The 16,654-nt window shown below is 53.6% G+C and overlaps 1 protein-coding gene across 1 annotated transcript in view; it reads left to right on the top strand.

Moving 5' to 3' along the window:
* The window catches only part of LOC143692500 (uncharacterized), a 317,297-nt gene that overhangs the window by 164,322 nt on the left and 136,321 nt on the right, over positions 1-16,654 (top strand).

The following is a 16,654-nucleotide window of genomic DNA, read 5'->3' as shown; positions in this document are numbered from 1 at the left end:
TGATCCATGTTCCCCGTGATCCATGCTGGGAAGACACCTCTCCGTTTTGTTGCCCCTGCCAATGACATTATGTGGGATTGGAGAACATGAGGGTCTGGCCATGGCCCTGTCATTACATTCACTCCCACCTCAAGTCATTGCCAGGGGCAGGAAAGGGACTCTCTCTCTCTCTCCCTGAGGAGAAGGGTGTCCTTTCCAGACAGGAGGAAATACATTGCCAGGAAGAACTAGTTGTTGATGTTGTAGTTTTCTCTGTAAATAGTTTTACTTATCCCTTCTGTTATCAATATTGTTTCTGTTCCTGTTTGTTCTTTATCTCGTTGCTGTTCCCAATAAATTGTTCTTATCCCAGCCCAGGATCTTTGCCTTTTGTGCTTTCCATGGGAGGCGGGAGGGCAGCGAGGGCAGCGCGGTTTTAGCGGAAGCAGGAAATTGGGGAATCCCATTCCTGAAGCCCGGCCCATGTAAACCGAGCATCCCAGCTGGTGCCAGCCCTGGTGGCCATGGCAACCACCCCTGGCATGGGGTCTCCATGGAGCTGCCAAGGGACTGAGCATAGCAACAGGGGGCTGGGGATGGTTGCCATGGAAACTGCCCATAGCAACAGGGGGCTGGTGATGGTTGCCATGGAAACTGACCATAGCAACAGGGGGCTGGTGATAGTTGCCTGCTAAGGATCAGATTTGTCACAGGCCATCAGAGGGGTTCCATGGGGACTTTCCAAGAGTCTCCAGGCTGTTCCAGAGCTGCAATGTCACAGGCAGAGACAGGGGCTCCATGGAGACCTCCCAGGGCTTTCTGGGGATGGTAAAGAGCCCTGTGGTCAGAGGCAGTCACAGCCATTCCATGGTGACATCCCAGGAGTCCCCAGGCTGCCAAAGAGCTGGGATGTCCCAGACACTCACATGGGTTCCTGTGATGGGCACAGTGGGAGCTTCAGGCAACATTTATTAGAGAAGCTCCTGTTGGGTCACGAGGTGCAGAAACGATCTCCAATGCTCCCCATAAATCCCTAGATGTCACTGTTGTATCAGTGTTCCGTGCTTTCTTTCCAATGGAAAACAAGCATCCTTATCCTCCAGGTGTCCATGTCTGAAATTGGGATTCCACCTCCAAAATTCTGTATATCCAAAGGTTACTCCCAGGCACAATCTGCCAGTACCATCAAGCCTGGCTGGCCTTGGCCTCTGGTGACTGCCCCTGCAACACTGGGGCTGGGTCCTTCCCTTCCCATGGAGATCCCTGGGACACTGTGGGGACCTCATGGAACCAAGGGGATCATTGTGGCACCACTGGAGCCCATGGAACCAAGGGGCCATGGTGACACAGCGGGGCTTCATGGAACCCAGAGACCATTATGGCTCTGTGGGGCCTGATGGAACCATGGAGACCATTGGGACCCTTGAGGGCCTGGTGTCACCAAGGGGGCATTATGGCACCTCAGGGGCTCAGGGAAGCAAGGGACCATTGGGACACTGTGGGGCCCCATGGAACTGAGGGAACATGGAACAGGCCTGGCTGGCTTGGCCTCCCAGGGGCCACCTGACAGGTCTGGCTGATGTTGTGATGTCAAGGGCCGCCTCTCATCAGCTCTTGGAAACTGGGGCTCCGTGCTTTCCTTGCTATGGAAAACAACCGTCCCTCTTTTTAAATGTCCATTGCCAAAATTGGTATTCTCTCAAAAAATTTTCCTATATGCAAGGGTTTCTCTCAGAAAAAAAACCTGCCACTTCTGGCTGGCCTTGTCCTCTGGTGGTCACCTCTGTTCTGCCTGGCAAACACTGGGGCTCTGTTCCTTCCTTCCTACGGAAAAGAACCAACCTTCATGTCCATGGTCCATGGCCAAAATTAGAATTTGACCTCCCAAATTCCATATATCCAGACAAAAGTAGCAAGGACAGACAGGTCAGGCTGGCCATGTCTTCTGGTGATTTTTCTTACACTCTGAATTGAATGTTTTCATTTCAAAACACCTTAGAGAGGGCCCAGAGATCTCCCAAGGAGGTATTTTGAGGCCTCAGACACACGACCACTACATATGGACAAAGGAGCTCTGTGCTCTGTGCAGTTGTGGTGGTTTTGCATCACAGAAGTGATGTCCTAAGAGAAGCTGCTAGCAGTTTCCTCCATGTCTGACAAAAACATCAATCAGTAATTATCTTTGAGAATTGACAATCTGTTAAACCACTAAGGAAACTGTACACGGCTCTGTGAAGACACATGTTAAAGATGAGAAAGCCTGGGAGGGTCTCTTTCCCTTCTGGCTGGCCCAGAGGTAACAAGGCTGACCCGGCCCCGTCTCAGCCAGGCCGGGCCGGGCGGCTCCTGCCGTGGGGCCGGGCCCCTTCCCAGGGACCCCGCCAGGCCCCATCGGCTGCCGGGCAGGGCAGGGGAGGCCGCGGGGCCGAGGCCGGGCCAGGCCATGGCTGCAGTTGGGAACATCTGGGCCCTGCTGAGCCCTGCCCCGCCGCCAGCCCGGGCCCAGCCAGGATCCGCCGGGCCCCAGGAGCAGCCCCGGGCCAGGCCGGCTCGGCCAAGATTCTGCCACCCTTGGGCTTCAGCCGCAAGCCCTGGGCAGGGGCAGGAGAAGCCATCGGCCCCTGGCCGTGCTGCTGCTGTGCTCTGGCCTGGCTGCTGAGATCCTGGCCCTGCCCCAGCGCGGCCCATCCTGACACAGCCCCAGCGCAGCCGCTGCAGAAACCTCCATCGTAAAACAGCTCCGGCCGCAAGCACCGAGCCCGGCCGGGGGCACGGAACCATCTGCAGGCCCCGGGTGAGATATGAACTCTTTCAGTGCTTCCATCCTCCCTCCAGTGAGAGAAAAGGACAACGTGCAGGCACAGAGAAGAGCAACATGAAGACACCGAGGTCAGTGAAGGGGAAGTTGAGCCCCAGATGGGAGGAATGAGGAGATGCCTTGATCTTGGGGCTGAAATCCTCTTGTAAAGCTATGGGGAAGGATGTAATTGATACATAAGACTCTCTTTTTCCCTATGACTAATTGAAAATATGGGTTGATGACCTGTTCAGCAAAAACCTCCATGCTAAAGTAAGCAAATGTTGAAGTAGCTGTGATCCCATGAGAAGTTTCAACAGAGAAAGAGAGAAGAGTAATGAGATCCTGTGGTATCAGGGAGAGAAGAAGAAGATCTCTGTTCTCAGAGATGAAGATGATTTCAGAAATAGATGAAGAGATTCTTTGCTCTTGAACAGCTCATCTTTAAACTCATACCCCATAAGCTGACATGGCCCATAAAAACAGCTGTGGGAAAAGCTGTGAAAAATGGGAGGGACTTCACGATTGCAGATTTTCTGGGCAGCTGCTATTTGTGGGAATTGAGAGCCACGAGCAAATGTTTTTCTTATGGAGAAGTCTCCATAGCATGAAAGAGAGACTCCTCTCCCTAAGTGAACTGAAGAAAGACTGTTCTAGATGGTGTAAACTGACTGAAACTTTCAGGTTTTGTCTCCTTGCATTGTCAGTAAGAAAGAAAAGGTTGTAGGGAGAGGAGAAGTGTTCAGATTCTTATTACTCTTTCTTCTATTTACTGGTAATAAACTTTTCTATATACCCTTTTAAAATGTTGAGCCTACTTTGCCTTTCTCCTAATCCTATCTCACAGCAGGAAATGAGTAAATATATTCCAGTGAGTGCAATGGTAATTAGCCAACACTGATCCCACTGCACTAATAGATGCATTGGCTGAGAAATCTCAAATTAGCAAACCAAAATCACTCCAGATACATCCCTGATAAAATGCAATAGAGCAGAGGGAAATCAAGGCAAAGCCATGGTTTGTCAGGACTTGCTGCATCCCAATGAGCCCCGTGGTGCATTTGGAGCTGAGCCCTGGAACCTCAAGGCCTGAGAGGAGATTGCACAAACCTTTCCAGGAGTCAAAGTCAGAAGAAAACCCCAAAGTGTCTCAAAGCATGAATGGGTCCCAGTGAGGTCCATCCCCAACACAGGCTCCTCATGGACTCCTTGGAGGAGAGAATTGGAGGCCAGGATGGCACAAAAACCTCTCAGAGTCTCAGTGTGGAAAGGAAATTCCAAACTACCTTAAAAAATTTGAGAAGCTCAAAGCATTACTGAGCACCACTGAGTGTCATACAAAGCTCTCCAGGGACTCATTAAAGCAGATAATTGGGGCCATGATTGCACAAACCTCTCACAGAGTCTGTATCAAAAGGGAAACACCAAGAACCTTAAAATAACTAAAGTACCTTGAAGCATTAATGAGCCCACTGAATGTTGTTACTGATAACGGCTCTCCAGAGACTCATTAAGCAGATAATTGGAGCCTGTAAATGCACAATCTTTCTTATAGAGTCTGTATCAAAAGGGAAAGGGGAAGTAGCTTAAAAAACTTAAGTACCCTGAAGTATTAATGAGTCCCAATCAATGCTGCAACAGGCAGAGAATCTCCAGGGACTAATTATAGCAGATAATTGGAGGCCATGATTGCACATACCTCTCAGAGACTCCAAGGCAAAAGCCAAAGCCAAAGTCCTTTGAAAAACCTGCAGTCCCTGCAGGGAGCATGAAGGAGCCCCCAGGGCCATTGCTGAGCAAGGCTCCCCAGGGACTCCTTGCAGCAGATCCTTGAGGCCACTGGGATGTGGGCTAGGGGGGGATGCTGAGGGCAGCACAAGGGGCTGACAGTGCCCAGCCTGGCTGGGGCTGTGCCAGGAGGCCCCAGGGCCTCAGCACAAGGTGTCTCCTCCCAGCCCTTGCTGGCACAGACCCTGCTGTGCCCCAGGGCACCCAGACTTGGCTTCTCTTTGTCCCTACCTGTCATCACTGCCTGCAGTTCTCTGCTCTGCCTGGGGCCTGGGGACACTTGCTCAGTCCTGTCCCTCTCTGGGACCCATTAAAAGTCCAAGAAACTTTGGAGTTGGATTCTGCCTTGCAGTTCTGGAGAGGTTTCTTCAGCTCCCTCTCAGGGACTGATGTTCAGGGCCTGAGCACAAAGGCCCAGAGGCTGATTAAAGTCCTTGTGCTGTGTCTGTGCTGCTGAGCTGGGCTGGGCTCCTGGCACAGAGGCAGCTCCTGCTCACCAAGAAGAGCTTCAAAAGCACATTTCTCTGGATGAGCAGCTCTTGTGCCAGCCCAGCAGGGCTGGGGCACTGCCTGCAGCCAGCCCGGGCACAGCCCAGAGGCACAGAGAGCTTCAATCAGTCAGGGCTGGGAAGGGGCTGAGAAGTGCCTGGGGCACAATCACTGCCAGCCCTTGGCACAGGAACCTCTGGCTGCAGGACAGTGCAGCTGCAGCTCCTGGAGCCATCTCCTGAAGCTGGAACATCCCAATGCCTGCAGAGCCTGTGAGTACATTCTCTGCTTGTCTCTTGTGCAGAGCAGCCAGGGGTGCTCAGAGCTGTTCTGCAGAGCAGGGTCCTGCAGCCCAGGGCGCTGTGCTGGGGCAGGGACTCTGCTGCCTGCCAGGGACAGCTCTCAGCCAGCCCTGGCAGCTGCTCCCAGCACTGGGGCACAAGATCTGGGTGGGAGGAGACAGCTGGTGAGGCTTGGAAGTGTTCTCCTTGTGTGGGGAGGATGCTGCATTGTTCAGGACTGCTCCCAGCATGACATTTACCTGCAGAACATTTCCAAGTAGATTATACAGGGAGAAGAGCAAGGCAGGGACTGAATAAAAGGGAAAATCCTGCTTTTTTAATCTACTGCTCTGGGTTGCTGGGATGGGAAATTGCCCATAGATATTAATCTCTCAGTTCAGGCTGAGATAAAAAAAAAATAAAATTTCTCTCAGATATGAATAAATTGGGCAGTGACAGAAATCAGCCCTTAGAGGCAGCATCAGAGCCACTTTTCCAGCCTCCTCAGGGTTGCTCTGAGGTTGCCATCAGAGCCTGCAGAGCCAGAGCTGCCCCTGGGCAGTGCCTGAGCTGGGAGGGCTCTGCAGGGCAGAGCTGAGCCCCCAGGGCTGGGCTGGGCTTTGGCAGCACTGGCAGGGCCCAGCCCTGGGCACAGGGAAGCAGCTGCTGGCAGGGACAGCTCCAGGCAGCAGAGCCCTGGGCAGGCAGTGGGGGGAAAGTGCCCCCAGGCTGTGCTGGGATATTTCAAGTCCTCTCCAAACCCAACTATTCCATGATTACTTTTCTTACAGATCCCCATGCCAAGGCACCACAGCAAATGTCGAACAGCAGCTGCATCAGGCACTTCCTGCTGCTGGCATTGGCAGACACGCGGCAGCTGCAGCTCCTGCACTTCTGCCTCTTGCTGGGCATCTCCCTGGCTGCCCTCCTGGGCAACGGCCTCATCATCAGTGCCGTAGCCTGCGGCCACCACCTGCACACGCCCATGTTCTTCTTCCTGCTCAACCTGGCCCTCGCTGACCTGGGCTCCATCTGCACCACTGTCCCCAAAGCCATGCACAATTCCCTCTGGGACACCAGCAACATCTCCTACACTGGATGTGCTGCTCAGCTCTTTTTCTTTCTCTTCTTCATCTCAGCAGAGCTTTCCCTCCTGACCATCATGTGCTACGACCGCTACGTGTCCATCTGCAAACCCCTGCACTACGGGACCCTCCTGGGCAGCAGAGCTTGTGCCCACATGGCAGCAGCTGCCTGGGCCAGTGCCTTTCTCAATGCTCTCGTGCACACGGCCAATACATTTTCCCTGCCCCTGTGCCATGGCAATGCCCTGGGCCAGTTCTTCTGTGAAATCCCACAGATCCTCAAGCTCTCCTGCTCCAAATCCTACCTCAGGGAATTTGGGCTCATTGCTGTTAGTGTATGTTTGGCATTTGGTTGTTTTGTGTTCATGGTTTTCTCCTATGTGCAGATCTTCAGGGCTGTGCTGAGGATCCCCTCTGAGCAGGGACGGCACAAAGCCTTTTCCACCTGCCTCCCTCACCTGGCTGTGCTCTCCCTGTTCCTCAGCACTGGCACATTAACCTACTTGAAGCCCCCCTCCATGTCCTCCCCATCCCTGGATCTGGCCCTGTCAGTTCTGTACTCGGTGGTGCCTCCAGCCCTGAACCCCCTCATCTACAGCCTGAGGAACCAGGAACTCAAGGCTGCAGTGTGGAGACTGATGACTGGATGCTTTCAGGAACATTAAACTGCTGGCCAATTTCTGCAAATCACTTGTAATAAAAGTAGTCTTTGATACTTGCTGGTTTCATTTTGGAGGTTCTTCTTCTTTATTTTAGTTTTTTAACATTGTCCACAAAGAAATGTCATTGTGTGTGCCATTTCTCATTTTGTTTCTCTCCACCTTCCCTGTGGCCACAGACTTTGTCGAGGAGGGGCTGTGCTCTCGGTGCCTTTAAAGGAACTAAAGGATCTCCCAGCAGAGTTTTCTACAGAGATGCCCTTTTGTTGCCATCTCTGGAGCTGCAGCAGCAATGTCTGTGTGCAGAGCTGGGGCAGATCAGTGCTGGCCCAGCAGCTGTGCCCAGCAGCAGCAGCAGCAGCAGCACTTGGTGTTGCCAGTGCTGCTGCCGTGGCCCTGCCCCGCTGCCCTGGTGGCCCTGGTGTTGCTGCAGGGCCTGAGTGCTCTCGGGGCCGGGCACAGCCCTGGGGGTGGCAGTGCCGGGGCTGCAGCAGGGACAGGCCATGGGCACTGCTGGGGCAGCGCTGACGCCTCAGGCCAGGCCCTGGGGGCTGCAGGCTCCTTGCCCAGGCTCTCTCAACAACACGGCCAGGCCAATGCTCAGCAGCACAGAAACCCCCGTGAGCAGCCCCAGGCTGGCCGTGGGCAGGCTGGGGGCAAACAGCATGGCTGGGGCTCTGCAAGGGCCCTGGGGCAGACGGGAAGGAGCAGCAGAGCAGGGGCTGATCCATGCCCAGTGCGCTGCACAGCCCAGGGCAGCGTCCCAGAGCGTCCTCATGCAGCTGCCAACAACATCCCCCCTCTGCAGCCCTGGCCTCTCCCCCAGCTCACACAGGTGCCCCATCCTTGCAGGCACAGACACGGCAGCACTGCCTCAGCAGCCCCTGTTTGCATTGCACACAGCAGGGCCAGCACCCCCATGCTGTTGCTGTGGGGACATGAACCTGAGGGAGCACAAATGCCATCAGCCCCTGGGGCCAGCAAGGCCTGCGGGACACCAGGGAAACCACTCAGCTTTGTCCTGGCCTCTGCACTCAGCCGGAAAGTTTGTTCCCATCAGCTGGGAGTTTCCTGTGCCACTGCAGACGCTGTTGCTCAGAGCCAGGGCTGCCTGGCAGCCACCCCCAAACTGCCCTCAGCATTTCTTTGGCTTCACCTTCACTTACTTTACTCTTCCCTGGTACAAATTTCTCCCTAATGCCCCCCCCCCCCGCCCAGGGCGCCCAGAACTGGATATAGCACTTGCGGTGCTGCCCAACCAGTGCTGAGCACAGGGGAAGAATCCCTGCCCTGCTCCTTCTGGCCACACCATTCCTTCCAGGCCAGGAGCCATTGGCCTTCTTCCCCACCTGGGCACTCTGCTGCCTCATGTCCAGCCTGCTGTCCATCAGTCCCTGCAGGTCCCTTTCTGCCTGGCTGCTCTCCAGCCACTCTGTCCCCAGCCTGTAGTGCTGCAGGGGTTGTTGTGGCCAAAGTGCAGGACCTGGCACTTGGACTTGTTAAACCTCACCTTGTTGGATTTGGGCCCTGGATCCAGCCTGTCCAGGGCCCTGTGCTGAGCCCTCCAGCAGATCAATACTCCCAGCCGACTTGATATCACCATGGTTCCATGAGGCCCCAGAGTGTCCCAATTGTCTCCATGATTCCATGAGGCCTCCCTGTGTCACAATGTCCCTTTGGTTCCATGGGACCCTTTGGTGTCACAAAGTCCCTTGGATCCTTGGGCCCTGCAGTGTCACAATGGATCCTTGTTTCCATGAGGTCTGGCAGTGCAGCAACGCTCTCCTTGGTTCCACAGTGTCACAATGGCCTCTTGGTCCCAAGGGCCACCACGGTGTCAAACATGTTTCCTTCATTCCAGGAGTCCCTGAGGAGCAGTACTGGCCCCTTGGTTCCATGGGGTCCTGCAGTGTCACAATGGCCCCATCACGACACCAGGTCCTGCTCTGTCACAATGCTCTGCATGGTTCCACAAGGCCCTGCAGGGTCACAGTGGCCTCTCGGTTCCAGGAGGCCTCAGAGTTCCTCAATGAATTTCTTGGTGCTGCAGTGTCACAATGGAGCCCTGGTGACACAAGATCCTGCAGTGTCACCAGGGACCCTTGGTTCCATGGGACACTACAGGGTCACAATTGTTCCCTCAGTTCCCAGTGTCCTTGCAATGGAGCAATGGCCCTTTGATTTCATTGTCTCCAGGCTCTCCCAAGGCTCTCCTTGGTTCCACAGTGGCACAATGGCCCCTTGGTTCCACAAGTCACAGTGGCCTCTATGGTTCCAGCATGACCCAGACTGTCACCATGGACTGCTTGCTTTCATCCAGCCCCACAGTGTCACCATGGCCCCTTGGCTCTGTGCTGCCATGTTGTACACAGTGTCACCATGGTCCTCTTGGTGACACCAGGCCCTGCAGTGTCACAATGTCCCCTTGCTTCCTCAGGCCCTGCAGTGTCACAATCATCAGAGAATCAATCAGGCTGCAAAAAATGTCAGAGAGCATCAAGTCCAACCTGGGACCCAACACCACCTTGTCACCCAGGCCATTGCACTAATTGCCACATCCAGTCTTTCCTTAAAAACCTCCAAGGACAGTGACTCACCCACCTCCCTGGGCAGCCCATTCCAAAGCCCAGGGTTCCAATGTGTGATTCCAATGTGAAGATTTGTAACGAATATTTCCTAATATCTAGCCTAAACATCTCCTGGTGCAGGTTTAGGTTGTGTTGTCTTGTCCTGTCAGTGTTCCCTTGGAGAAGAGCCCGACCCCCACCTGGCTGCACCCGCCTGTCAGGGAGTTGTAGAGAGTGATGAGGTCTCCCCTGAGCCTCCTCTTCTCCAGGATAAACAACCCCAGCTCCCTCAGCCGCTCCTCACAGGACTTGTGCTCCAGACCCCTCCCCAGCCTTGTTGCCCTTCTCTGGACACGCTCCAGCCCTTCCATGTCCTTCCTAAATTGGGGGGCCCAGAACTGGACACAGCACTCCAGGTGCTGCCCAACCAGTGCTGAGCACAGGGGAAGAATCCCTGCCCTGCTCCTGCTGGCCACACCATTCCTGATCCATAGGAGTGCCAGGGGTTGGATGAGGGAAATGGTGGGGAGGGGGTGGGGACAAAGCGTTATTGATTGTGATTGATTGTCAGCCATGAAGGGTCTTTATTTTCATATCTGTTCAGACTGCATTAGAAGGTGCTTGGGGTCAATATCAATTGGACATTAGAATTCCATTCTGAAATTTGTCTAACTTACCAGAGAATATTTGAAAACTAAAATTATTCCCAGGGGCTTTTCTTGTTCAGGTGTTTCAAACAAATATTTATGAGCTTTTCTCACTGAATTCCTGAAGTGAAGAGCACAAGAAAGAAGAGGCCTCTGGAGTAGTAAAACTCATCAGCAAACACCAAGTGGCTGAGGATCCATGCCCATGACAGCAGCAATGAACAGAAATGGGCACAACTTTGTGGCTGCTGCCCCAGCTTTGGCATGGGCCCTGGGCCTGGAGCAGGAGCAGCTCTTGAGGGCCCCAAGGCCGGGGCTCTTGTGCTGCCCTGGGCAGAGGGAATGGCAGCAGGGGCTGCAGAGCTCTCAGCACCTCAGGCCGGGGGGAGCAGGGCAGCCAGGGAGCCTCCTTTGGCCTTGGCCCAGCACCTTCCCCCATGGCTGGGGCTGAGTCCTGTGGCAGCTGCAGCTGCTGCTGTGGCCTTGGCAGGGGCTGAGGCCGTGGGGCCAGTGGCCAGAGCAGCCTGGCCTGAGCAGAGCTGTGGGGCCAGAGCCGGCTGGGCTGGGCTGGGCTCAGAGAGGCCCTTGGTGCTGCCCAGAGCTCAGGGCAGCTGGCAGAGCTTGCAGGGAGCTGGGCTGGGCTCCGAGAGCCTGGCCCAGAAACCATCAGTGTCCATCTCAGCCTGGCTGAGCGTGCAGGGGCAGGACTCAGGCCAGGCCTTGTGGGGCAGGGCCAGTGCCTGTGCAAGGCATTGCAAACAGGCAAGTGGCCCAGAGAGGAGGCTGCTCTGTGCCCTTGGTGGCATGGACAGAGCAGGGAGAGGGCCCAGGACATTTGTCAGCGCCAGCCTCTGTGCCCATGCGTTGGCAGCCCTGGCTGCTGAGCCCAGCTTTGGCCTGGGCTGAGTTTGGCTGTGGCCCAGCTCCATCCTCCTGCGGGGCTCAGGGCCTGTTCCTGGCCATGGCCAGTCCTGGCTGCCTCTCTGCTGGCCCAGAGGCCAGCAGAGCCCGGGGCAGGGCTGTCTGTGCAGCCCCACAGGTGCCAGGGGCTCTGCAGGAGCTGGCAGAGGCTGCCCAGCAGGGAGGCCATGGGGCACAGAGCCCCAAGGCTGCTGTGGGCACCACGGCACAGGGGCTGTTCCCAGCCGCAATGCTCCTGGCCTGGGCTGGGCCTGCACAGGGGCTGGGCCACCATGGCTGGGCCAGCACAGGGCCACAAAGGGGCCACGCAGCTGCTCACGGGGCTGACAGCAAGGCCAGGCACACACAAGCAATTGCTGAGCATGGCCTGCGCTGCCCAGGCCTGACTGGGCCAAAGGCAGAGCTCAGCTGCCCTTGGGGGCTGCAGCAACACTCCAGAGCCCAAAGAGCCTCCATGGCTGGGCTGGAGACCAAGGCTGCAGCAGGGAAATGCAGGGCTGCTGCAGGATGGGGAGGGCATGGAATTCCAGCACACACCTCAGCTCTCTGATGATCCCAGCACCATGCTGGGCCCTGTTTCAGACTGGAGCAGAGCAGATGTTGATGGGACAGGAGCCCTGTGGGGCTGTCAGGGACCTGCAGCTTGCAAGGTGCTCTGCTCTCCCTCAGGTGCTCTGGGAGAGATACAATCCCAGCTGGGCACCTCAGGGCACAAGTGGCACTGCCTGTTCATGTCCACACAGCTGATGTCTGCCTGGAAAGTGGCACAGGTGTTAATACCTGTTAGTTTTATAATTATACAAGCAGATCTTTTTTATGTGGGTCATTTTAGTCCTTTTAAGAAATGGCAATATTTTCCCACCAGGAACACGAATTTCCTGGATGTACTGGATTCTTCTATTGATGGCAGGAGAAGAAAAACTGATCTTCTCCTCTACCTTTGCTACCAACATTCAGTCTAATATTTCATGACCCTCTTCCTTCATGTGTTTTAAGCCGTCCTGTTTAAATGGCTGTGTCTAAGGACATCTCTTCATTTAGAGCTGCTGGATCTTTGTCCTTTTCTTTGCTCCCAGACTGCCTCCTGCAGCTTTTTTCAGGTCATTCCAATGCATCTCCCTTGACTGGCTTCATGCTTTGTGCTTCAGGGAGTGGCCCAATCTTTCAGAATTTAAAATAACATCTTGGTCAGCATCTTAGTTGTATTTTTATCTTTTATATCACCTCTTCTTATGTCTCTGTCTAATATCTTTCCTGTATGGCAATCCCTTGAGGGTGGTGAACATGTCAGATGTTGCTGTAAGATCACAAGGAGCTAAGGGAAGGGTTTTGAGGTTTCTTAAATTTTATCATGTTCCCATTTATTATGCTGGCCATGAAGAGAAAACTTTCTGTGCCTCTGAATCTCACCAGTTCCTGCTCCTTCAAAGGACACAAACCTGATGAGTTGTGGTTCCCACTCCAATGGCTGCACTTGACTTCCCTCCATAGCCAGAAAGTCCCTGGAAATGCAGGGACGAAGGAAACAGGACAGACTGTGGGGATCAGGGGCAGGGCAGAGCCAGGGAGAAGAATGACTTTTGCATTTGATGGAGCTGTGCCTTCCCTTGGCTTTGCTGGCTGACAAGAAATGAACATCCCTCTGTGTCTCCGGCAGCTCCTTCTCCAAGGAAAGCAGGTGGGAGTTGGAGCCAAGGAGCTGAAAGCTGCAGGTGCAGCCTGGGCTGGAGGGAGCTCAGATTTGCACAAGGCTGCTCTGAGTGCCAGGGCTTGGATGGGGGAAATGGTGGGGTGGGGGTAGGGACAGAGTCTGATTGATTGTCAGCCATGAAGGGTCTTGATTTTTATGTCTATTCAAACTGCATGAAGAGGTTCTTGTACTCAATGTCTATTGGAGACTGCACATATCAATGAATTCACAGGAAAAAAAAGTTAAACAGGACCAAAAAATGTTTTCTCACTGTCTTTTTAAAAAGAAAATATTCAGTTTGAATACACTACTGAAATCTGTCTAATTAACCACAAAAGATTTGAAAATTAAAATCAAATGATTCCCAGAGGCTTGGCTTGTTTAGGTGTTCTGAATGTTCATGAGCCCTGGGACACTGAATTCCTGCACTGAAGAGCTGAAGGCTGAACAAGCCTCTGGAGCAGTGAAATTCAGCAGCAGCCTCCAAGTTGCTGAGGATGTCAGCAGCCCCCAGTGAGGCCATCCCTGCCCAGAGACCGTGGGGGAATGGGCAGACAAGGAGAGCGTCCCTGGGGCTGGGGCAGCACAACTCAGAGGCACCAGCGGCTCCAGCTGGGCAATGGAGTGTGGAATGTGGCTGGGAAAGCCCTGCCTGGGCTGGGCCAAGCAGCACAGACAAGCCCTGACCCCCATCCCCTAAACAACTCTCTCAAGGAGACATTTAAAAGGAATTACAATTGTTTGTGTCCTCTGAGTTGGATGCACTACACAAATCCTGGTAAGAAATCCTCGAGAGGTCAAACAACAAAACAGTCTTTACTGGCAACTTCAGAAAATAAGAGAAACTTGGCAAATGGTTTAATGCCACATTCAATCAGCAGAAAACACTTCTCAAAGCATTACCTTGGCCTATTCAATTTCATATAATCTAAGCCTGTTCAATTTTAAGTTATTCAAAATTTGCAAAAGGACAGAAATAGAAGAAGACACAGAGAGAGCAAAAGACAGAAAAGATACAGAGAAGCACACACACAGAGCTACAAAGCCCTGGATTCCAGCATTGTTCCGATGGAAATTCCAAGAGGAGGCAGGGTCAAGATGTGTGCTTGCCTTGTGGTCAGCCTTCAATACCCCTTGGTCTCCCTGGGCCCTTCCCCCAGGTGGGGCTTGGGCTCATTTGGTCCCTCAGGAGCTGGGCTGGGGCTGCAGAGGTGGCTGTGGAGCATTGCCTGTGCTGTGCCAGGGACTGGCAGCCACTGCTGGGCTGGGATAGAGGCTCTGGGGGGATTGGGGTTCCAGGGCAGGGCAGGGCTGGGCTTCCAGGGCAGGGCAAGGCTGGACCTGCCCCTTCCTCCCCCACACACAGAATGTTTCCAGCCAACAGTCTCCTCCAGTCTGTCAAAATAGGGAAGGTTGAAGGTGAAATCCCAGTTCTGGCCATGGGCACCTCGAGGAGAAGGACAGTTCTTTTCCATAGGAAGGAAAACATGGAGCCCCAGTGTTTGGAAGAGAGGTCAGAACCTCACTAGTCCAAGGCCATTCAGACTTGTCAGGAATGGCAGATTTTGTCTGGGAGCCGTCTTTGGTTTTAGGGAGTTTTAGAGATGGAACCCCAATCCCAGCCATGGGCACCTGGAGAAGCAGGACAGTTCTTTCCCATAGGATGGAAAGCACGGAGCCTTCCCCAGTGTTTTGGGGACAGATGGGAAGTGACCCTTGTGAAGCCACTGCAAGACAGACTTGTCCTGGCAATATTCCTATGGTAACAATCACTGGATATAAGGAAATTTGGAGGTGAAATCCCAGTTCTGGCCATGGGTACCTGGAGATTAAGTTCTTTCCCATAGGAAGGAAAGTACAGAGCCCCAGTGTTTTATTAGCAGAAGAGAAGAGACCCTCAACATGATAAGGTCAGCTGGACCAATCAGGTGGCCCCTGGGAGGCCAAGCTAGACCTGTTCTGAGTTTTCTTGATTTTATGGGGCCCTGCAGTGTCATAATGGCCCCTAGGTTCCATAAGGCCCCACAGTGTCACAATGGTCCCAAGAATTCCATGAGGCCTTGCAGTGTCACAATGGTCTCAGAGGTTCCCCAGGCACCACAATGTCATGTAACTTCTCTGTTCCATGAGCCCTGCAATGTAAAAATGGACCTTTGGACCCTGGGGGTTTGCAGTGTCTCAATGGTCTCCTTTGGCTCCACAATGTCAGAGTGGTCCACTGATGACATGAGACCCCACAATGTCACCCTGGAGCTTTGGTTCCATGCAGCCGTGCAGTGTCACAAAGGCCTCTTGGTTTCACAAGGCCCCAGAGTATCACAATGGTCCTCTTGGCTCTGTGGGGACCTCCAGGGTCACAATGGTCTCCATGATTCCAAGGTGCTTCACAGTGTCACAATGGTCCCTTGGTTCCATGAGGCTGTGAAGTGTCCTAATGGTCTCCCCATAGTTCCATGAGGCCTTGCAACGTCACAATGGACCTTTGGCTCCATGTGGTCTTGCAGTGTCACAATGGCCCCTTGGTTCCATGACACCCCAAAGAGTCATAATGATCTCCAGGGTTCCATGAGGCCCCACGGTGTCACAATGGACCCTTGGTTTGATGAAGCCTCTCAGTGACACAATGATCCCAACATTCCATAGAGCCACACAGTGTCAGTACGGTCCCCATGGTTCCATGAGGTTCAGCAATGTCACAGTGCTCTCCATGATTCCATGAGGCCCCACAGTGTCACAATGGTCCCTTGGTCTCACAGGGCCCCACAGTGTCACAATGGTCCCTTGCTTCCATGGGCCCTGTGCTGCTGCATTCCCCCCTTCCCTTCTCAGGCCGCCCTGCCAGCTGAGAAATGCTCCTTGGGGCTCGGCCTTGGCCAACAGCCCCTGGGCTCAGCTCCTCTGCAGCTCCTCACAAACACTGTCTGCCCCAGGCACTGCTGCTGCCCAACCAGCTCCTGCTTTCTGGAGGAGCAGCCCTGGGAACTGCTTTTGTTCCCTCAGTGGCACAACATCCCTGTTCTCACCCTGCCAAAGAAAGCTGTTGATGCCAAGTGTGGCCAGGATGACTTAACCTTACCTACATTGCCTGTAGGTAAGGTTAAGTCACAAGGTCTAAGTGAAGTTAAACACTGCTAAGAGTTGTTGTTTTCTTAAGTTGTTATGTTTAATATAAGTTATAAGCTGAATTATATACTGTTAAATGTTAATCCTCTGTTAAAATGCAAAGTCATAGGTTATAAGTTAAATTAAATCCTGCTAAATGCTGTTTTTTGCTAAATTGTGAAACTGAAGGTATCAGTTTAGGTTAAGGTGTAAGTTAAGTCCTGTTAAGTTTGAGCTGCGTTAAGCTTTTGGGCCATATTCCTTTTATCCTTCCCCTCACTGTCCTTTTGTCATACACACAAAGTGACAGTTCTGAGTTCATTTCTGGATTGAGTGCCTGGATTCTGTTTGGTTTTGTTGTTGCTTTGTTTCCTTAGTGTGCCTGAAGTGTCCAGTCAGGAGCAGAGTGACTCTTGCCAGGGAACTTTGTGCTGCTGTCCCTTAATATTAAATCTGATTTTTGCTGATCCCTTGCTGGGGATTTTTTCAGCACTCTCAAGGCCTTGTTGGTACCAGGGTGAAGGAGCCCCGGCCCAGGCTCTGGCCCTGGGGGACACGGGGACGCTGCTGGGGGGTCCCTGTCCCCCTGTGCCACCCCCAGGGCCCTGGCCCCCCGTCCCCGTGTCAGGCTCTGGGGTCGATCTCGTGG

The sequence above is a fragment of the Agelaius phoeniceus genome, assembly GCF_051311805.1.
Source record: "Agelaius phoeniceus isolate bAgePho1 chromosome W unlocalized genomic scaffold, bAgePho1.hap1 SUPER_W_unloc_1, whole genome shotgun sequence".
Classification (NCBI taxonomy): Eukaryota; Metazoa; Chordata; class Aves; order Passeriformes; family Icteridae; genus Agelaius; species Agelaius phoeniceus.
Note: the sequence above shows the minus strand (reverse complement) of the source record. Positions and strands in the feature narration are given on the sequence as shown.